This window comes from Phyllostomus discolor, chromosome 7 (genome assembly GCF_004126475.2).
Source record: "Phyllostomus discolor isolate MPI-MPIP mPhyDis1 chromosome 7, mPhyDis1.pri.v3, whole genome shotgun sequence".
NCBI classification, from domain to species: domain Eukaryota; kingdom Metazoa; phylum Chordata; class Mammalia; order Chiroptera; family Phyllostomidae; genus Phyllostomus; species Phyllostomus discolor.
Genome location: NC_040909.2, coordinates 103,213,624 through 103,220,608, shown reverse-complemented (window position 1 = coordinate 103,220,608; position 6,985 = coordinate 103,213,624).

The following is a 6,985-nucleotide window of genomic DNA, read 5'->3' as shown; positions in this document are numbered from 1 at the left end:
TGTAAACTGATAACCCCCCTGGGTCCATCTTAGCCCCGAGTTCCAACCTGTTCTTTCATCAAAACTCCTGTGAGCATTGCCCACAAGAATGGGCATGACGAATGAAGTTCAGTTTGATCTCTTTCGTGTACCCAGCCCTCACTCTAAGCTGCCAAATTTCTATTTTTCTATATTTTCATTGATTTTCTTCTCCTCCCACATTGAGGAGTATAGACAATGGGATTGGTTGCCATAGATTCCGGGGCTGTCTCTGCCAAGCACATCAGATGGCCTGCATTTGTCTCCCACTCCGTGCTCCTCTCTGATTTAGGCAGAGCTCACCTGGCCTCACCCAGGACCTCCCTGCCACTTCCTGCTTGTCCAGACCATAGTCTGTTGTACCCCATGCGGATCTTCCTTGGTTCTATTCTGTGCATCCACCATTTCCCTTCTCAAATTAAAGGCTTTCCTATGATTGAATCTCATTCCCTCAGAGCCTTACTCTTGCGAGCCAAGGCAATTTCTTGCCATGCTGGCTGGTAGCCCCTATATGCCAGTCCCGGAACGGGGGCCCTGGTCTTGCCACCCTTGCTGTTCTGTGCCTAGTCCCTGCTCTGTCTTCCTGGTCCTTGGCCTCTTCCTCTCATCTTGCTTTTCCCAGACTCAATTTAATTCTTATTTGCCAACTTAGATTCAGCCAGTGTCAAGCCTACATACTGATTTCAAGTTGGCTCTCCTGAGTCACCACGATTTCCTGATCAACTAGCTTCATTTGGCTCCTCACCAGGGGGACCCACTCTAGTTCTGGCAAACATTGCATGTTTCCTATTCACTCCTATATTCGGCTAGTTTGTTCTGACCTGGGAAGTTTTTGATGGTCGCCTGAGAAATTAAGTCAAGGCCATCCTCCTCCTCCTCCCTGTCAGCATCTACTCTGCTCAGATCTCCTAGGGATCGCATGTCACAGCTTATATGAACCTGGCACGGCAGTCCTGGTTGGTTAACATCAGCACTGTTCCCCCGTCTGAGTCCACACTTGGCCTTAGAATCATTCTAACTCAGTGTTCAAGGTAGCCACTAAAAGTTGAATGAAGTGGAGATGAAACACGTGAGATATCTCTGATTTACATAGTCGATCTCCCAGAGATATTGGTGACAATATGAGTAGGAACTTTGGGAAACTTTTAGCAGGTTGATTATGAGGATATTAGTGAGCAGAAAGAGTTTTTGTGGTTCCTCAGTCATCCTAGATCTGGATGTTTCGTTATTTCTCTGTGGATAGAGCTGACTGATCATTGAATTGATACTACTTTATTGCCAGCCTTTGTTCTGTGGTTTATTTATGGTTTATTCTGGTATCTACTCTTATAAATACAGTTATGTGGAATTCTGTGTTACACACATTTAACAAGTAAATCCAAGTATGCATACTCTGTACTACCCCCATCTTTATCCTGCCCTACTCCAAATCCTCACTTTTTAAAAAAACAATATAGCCCAGAAATGCAGGCCAAATATTTCATTTAGAGTTTAAAGATGTAGTTATTTGTTCCAGAGATGGGGAAAAACTGGCTTAGTTGGACCTCACAAAAGATGACATGGTATATCCAAAAGCCATGGGTGAGATGCAGGACCTTCAGAGGTCTGGGGGCCTGGAGGTCTGTGACCCACTGTGGGTTCCTGGCTTCGCATGGGAAAGAATTCAAACACAAGCCAGCACAGAGCTGAGAGTGGAAGAAGGTTTATCTGTGAAGCAGTTAGAGGGTGGCTACTCCACAGACAGAGCAGCCCCTCCCTAGTGGGATTTACTTCTTTTATTGAGGCTCATTTAACCGAGAAGCAGGGAATTCAATAAGAAAAAGGAATATTCAGGACTTTTCCGGGAAAGGAGTGGAGACTTCTTGGAAGAGCCCCGTTGGCCATTTTGTGCCCTTATATGGGCTTTCCATTGCAGCTCACGGTGTCACTTAGAATGCTAGTGTGTTACAGTGAACGTGTAATGAGGCTAGGGGTTACCGCAAGGTGAAATTAGTCACTGTGTTGAGTTGAACTGGTCTTCTGCCAGTTGTAAGCCATAAATCCATTGGGGATCAGTCTTACTATTTCCTACAGTCCCTGTAGCCCTTAACAATTACAGCTGTTTTGCCACATACCCTATCTCATGTCCTTTAGAATCAATTTAGAGATGTGAAGAATGATATGACTACACAGGATATTTACCTAATGTTGTCTTCAGACTCTACTCCAACTCCATGGTATTTAATTTATTCATTCAACAAATATGATACATCCACAGCATGCCAAGTCCTGAGTTAGGGTCAAGTCCTGAGTTGGTTGCTATGAACATAAAGATGAATTAGATGCTATCTCTGTCCTCAAGGAGCCTTCCTTCTAGAAAGAGGAAATGGACAGTAAGCACTGGAGGAAATGAAGTGTTATGCAAAGTATGTATAGTGCTTGTATGGGGAAGAGGAAGATGCAGTCAACTCTTCACGGTTGAGAGGAGAGTTGTGGTTAGAAAAAGTCTCAGAGGAGGTGGCTGTTGAGCTGTGTCTTAAAGGATGCAAATGGATTCTAGGCAGGACAAAACTTACACAAGGGTTTAAGGAACTACAAGTGGCTTAATGTGGCTTTGGTGCAGGAAGTAAATGTGGAGGAATGTTGAGAGTTGCTGCTGAAGCAAAAAGAGGAGACTACATGGTGGACAACTTTATTTTTTATTTTTTTAAAAGTATATTCACTGTTTCTTTTTCAAGATTTTATTTATTTATTTTTAGAGAGAGGAAAAGGAAGGGAAAAGAGAGGGAAAGAAACATCAATGTGTATGAGAAAAACTGACCAGTTGCCTCTCCTAACTGGGGACTGGCCCCAAATCCAGGCATGTGCCCTGACTGGGAACCGAACTGGTGACCTTTTGGTCCACAGGCTGGTATACAATCCACTGAGCCACACTAGCCAGGGCCATGGTGGACAACTTTATATTCTCCACTGTGAACAAGTGGGAGTCATGACAGACTACATTTGAGGGTAGAGAATGACAAAAGGGATTTTTATTTTAGAAAAAAAATGTATCCTGCATCAGGAACAAAGATTGGAGGGGAACAGGAGAAGGGAAGGTTTAGGAAGTTATTGTAATGATACAGGGAGAGATTATAAGAACCAAGGCTAAGGTAGCAGTAGTAGGAAAGGAATACAAGAAACAAATAAGAGATATTGAGGATGCAGAATACTGCAGCATTAAGGATGCCTGGGTGACTAGGGGGATTAAGAAAGAGTAAAAATCAACCACAACTCCCAGGTGGCCAGTTCAGTGGTTGTTACAGAGAAAATGTTTGTGTCCCTCAAAATTCACACATTGTAATGCTAATGCCCAGTGTGGTGGTATTTGGAGGTGGGGCCTTTGGGAGAAGGACCATGAGGTGGCACCATCATAGGGTTAGTGCTTTTCGACTGCAGGGAGCTCCCTCGCCGCTTTCACCCTGTGAGGATGCAGAGCAAAGACAGACTTCTGTGAACTAGGAATTGAGCCTTCACCAGGCACCATATTTGCTGGGGGTCTGATCTTGGACTTCCCGGCCTCCACAACTGTGAGAAATCAATTTACGTTGTTTGTGAACACCCAGTCTGGTATTCTATTACAGCAGCCTGGACAGGCTAAGACAGTGGTGAGGTCTCCATTAGCTGTAGATTATTCTTTACTGTGTAGAAATGTCTTAAAAGGTTGCCTTCTGAGAAAATTTTATAAATAGAATTTTTAAAAATGTGGACTTTTATTTATTCCATCTAACAAATATAGACATTTTATTTGAGGTGCTCAACTTTGGCAGATGGAAAGTTGATGGTTTACAATCCCGTGAAACAAGGCCTATGTATAACAAGACTCTAAGACAGACTGTGAGACCAGACAGTATGGGATTAATTATCAAAATGCAATGCTTATTAAAATATATACATACTTTTGACTGGGCTAACCATTGTTTACTCTCAAAGGATGGAATATTCGTGTTACTGTTCAAGCCAAGTGGCTCTCCCTAGGATGTCAAGTGGGTGTAACTGCTAGTATTTAAAAAAAAAAATATTGCTATATACAATAAAGGAATCATTTAAAGCCATTTGAAAAATAGTAACTGTTTAAAAAAAAAGCCACCTGTGGCCACCCCTTGCAGACTCCCAAGAAATACTGTCTTAATAATAACACTAAGAAAGTAATAGGCTTGCATTATTTTAGAGAATAAAACAATTTTTATGCTGGAAAGGATCTTTTCACTTATTTATTTTAAAACATTTTATTTATTTATTTTTAGGAAGGGGAAGGTAAGGAGAAAGAGAGAGAGAAAAACATCAATGTGTGGTTGCCTCTAATGTGCCCACTACTGGGTAGGGACCTGGCCCCAAACCTAGGAATGTGCCCTAGCCTGGAAGTTGAACGTGTGACTCTTTGGTTCACAGGCCAGCTCTCAGTCCACTGAGCCACACCAGCCAGGGCTGGAAGAAATCTTAAAGCTCATTCAGGTCCAGTGGTTCCCAACCGTGGAAATCCAGGGAAGGGGAGGTAGTTATGATTTCTTACTTGGGCATTTAAAAAGAAATTAAAGTCCTAAGGTATGTTAGTGACTCTTAAATCTAAATGATAGAGTCTAAACAAGGCTGTAAAAAATAAAAATGTACAACAAACATTATGTGAAGCTATGGAAACAGAATGGACTATTTTGCTAAAAATAGAACACCTATATTTAGGAGGTTTTAGTCTGCCATGACCTTGACATTTAAGTCAACACAGTAGTTTTAAGTCCGATTATATCCTCCATCCTCTACCTTTTGTCTCTAAACCACTCGAAGCGCTTAACTGCCCTGCCATGGCAGAATAAAAATGGAGTGTAAACAGTATGTTTCTACCTAAAGATTTTAAAACACTAACTCCTCTTCTTCCTGGCTGTAAGCCCTTGTGAGCCAGCACTACTGGGAATCTACCATAATATTATGTGTGACCATTCCTCCGATTAAATAAGGAATGTGCCCGTGTTGTGTTTCAGTCTGGGTTTATGAGATTCCTGGTCTAAGGTCAAGCCTACCATTTATTTACTGGCTGAGGGACTCGTGGAGAGCTCCAGCCTCTCCAGGGGCCTCTGTTTCATAATCTGTAACACAAAGGCTGGAACAGTCGTTTTCAGCCCTGGCTGTCAACAGGGTAGAGGCAACAGGGGAACTTTTAGAAAGTACCACAGCAGGCCCCATTGCCGGAGACCCCCATTTAATTGGCCTGTGTTGGGCCCCAGGTATGGTTTATTTTTGAAAGGCTCCCTGGTTGATTTTAATGTGTAGTGAAGGTTGAAATAACTTGACCACGAAGATCTCTAATAGCTTGAAATAAATTTTATTTTTAATGAAATGATTTAGACCTGTCAAGTGACAGGTTTCCTGGCTGCAAGCAATGTCAGAGACCATTTAATAAAAAGAGTACAAAATGACAAACATGAAATTAGATATGATATTTATTTAGAATAAGAAAAAAATCACACCAAATTATAAATTTTACAGAGCTTACAAATATCACAGGTATAAAAACAATCCAGAAAAATAAGACAATATTTTGATTAACTACCAGACATACATCTTTGGTACTTTTTTCCCTACATTTCTTAATTGGGGTACTTCTTGATTACTTCTTTAGCTGACAACAATTTTGTAATATTTTCTATAAAGAGAAGAAAAGAAAACTTAGACTTTTGAAATGGATTTATTTATTTTTGAAACTTTATTCTTTTTTATTTTTATTGATTGTAGAGAGCATGGAAGGGGGAGCGAGAGAGAGGGAGATAGAAAAACCGAAGTGAGAGAGAAACATTGACTGGCTGCCTCCCATATCCCACCAGGGCCTGGCTGATTTATTTTTATTATGAAAACCTTGTTTAGAAAAGGCTTCATAGTTTATTATCGGCAATGTTATATAAGTTTTAGAATTGTCAAATTTGGGGAAATTTCGACTGAGATTTCTTCACATGAGCTGTAAGGTTTGGCGGGATCTTCTGGGTTGGTACATGTGATGTTTCATTCTATGTGTTGACTTCTAAACGTTTTTCCGGGAACGTCTGTAAAAGTGGTTTTGGAAAGATTAACATTTGAATTGGTAGACTGATGAAGCAGATTTTTTTGCCCCAATGTGTGGGTGGGATTTGTCCAGTCACCTAAAGACCTGAATAAAACAAAAAGGCTGGGTAAGAGGGCTCTCTTTCTGCCTGACTGCCTGAGCTGGGACATGAGTCTTTTCCTGCCTTTGGATTGAAGTGAACAATTGGCTCTTGGTTCTGGAGCCTGCTGGCTTTCAGACTGGAACTTATTCCATTGGCTGTCCTGGGTCTCCGGCTTTCTGACTGCGGATCTTGGGACTCCTCAGCTTTTACAATTGCATGAGCCAGTTCCTTATAATAAATCTCTCTCTATATATATGTCTATCTTTTTAAAAAAATTTTAGCAGTTTTTAAAAAATGTTTTATTCATTTAGTTTTTAGAGAGGGAAGGGAGGGAGAAAGAGAGAGAGAGAAACATCAGTATGAGTTGCTGGGGGTCATGGCCTGCAACCCAGGCATGTACCCTGACTGGGGATCGAACCTGCAACACTTTGGTTCGCAGCCCACACTCAATCCACTGAGCTACACCAGCCAGGGCTTTCTATATATGTCTATCTTCTATCTATCTGTCTGTCTGTCTATCTAGCTCACCTATTAGTTCTGTTTCTCTGGAGAACCCTGATTATATGGTGTACTTCAAATTTTATTTCTTATTCACTGTCTGTAAGCTAGCAGGCAAGTGTCACAGTGACCTGTGGCACTACAGCCTTTTGGTTCATTTCTTTTAAAAATTATTTATTTATTTATTTTTAGAGAGAGGGCAAGGGAGGGAGATAGAGAGGAAACAAAACATCAATCGGTTGCCTCTCTCACACCCCTAACCGGAGACCTGGCTCACAACCCAGGCATGTGCCCTGACCAGGAATTGAACCAGCAAC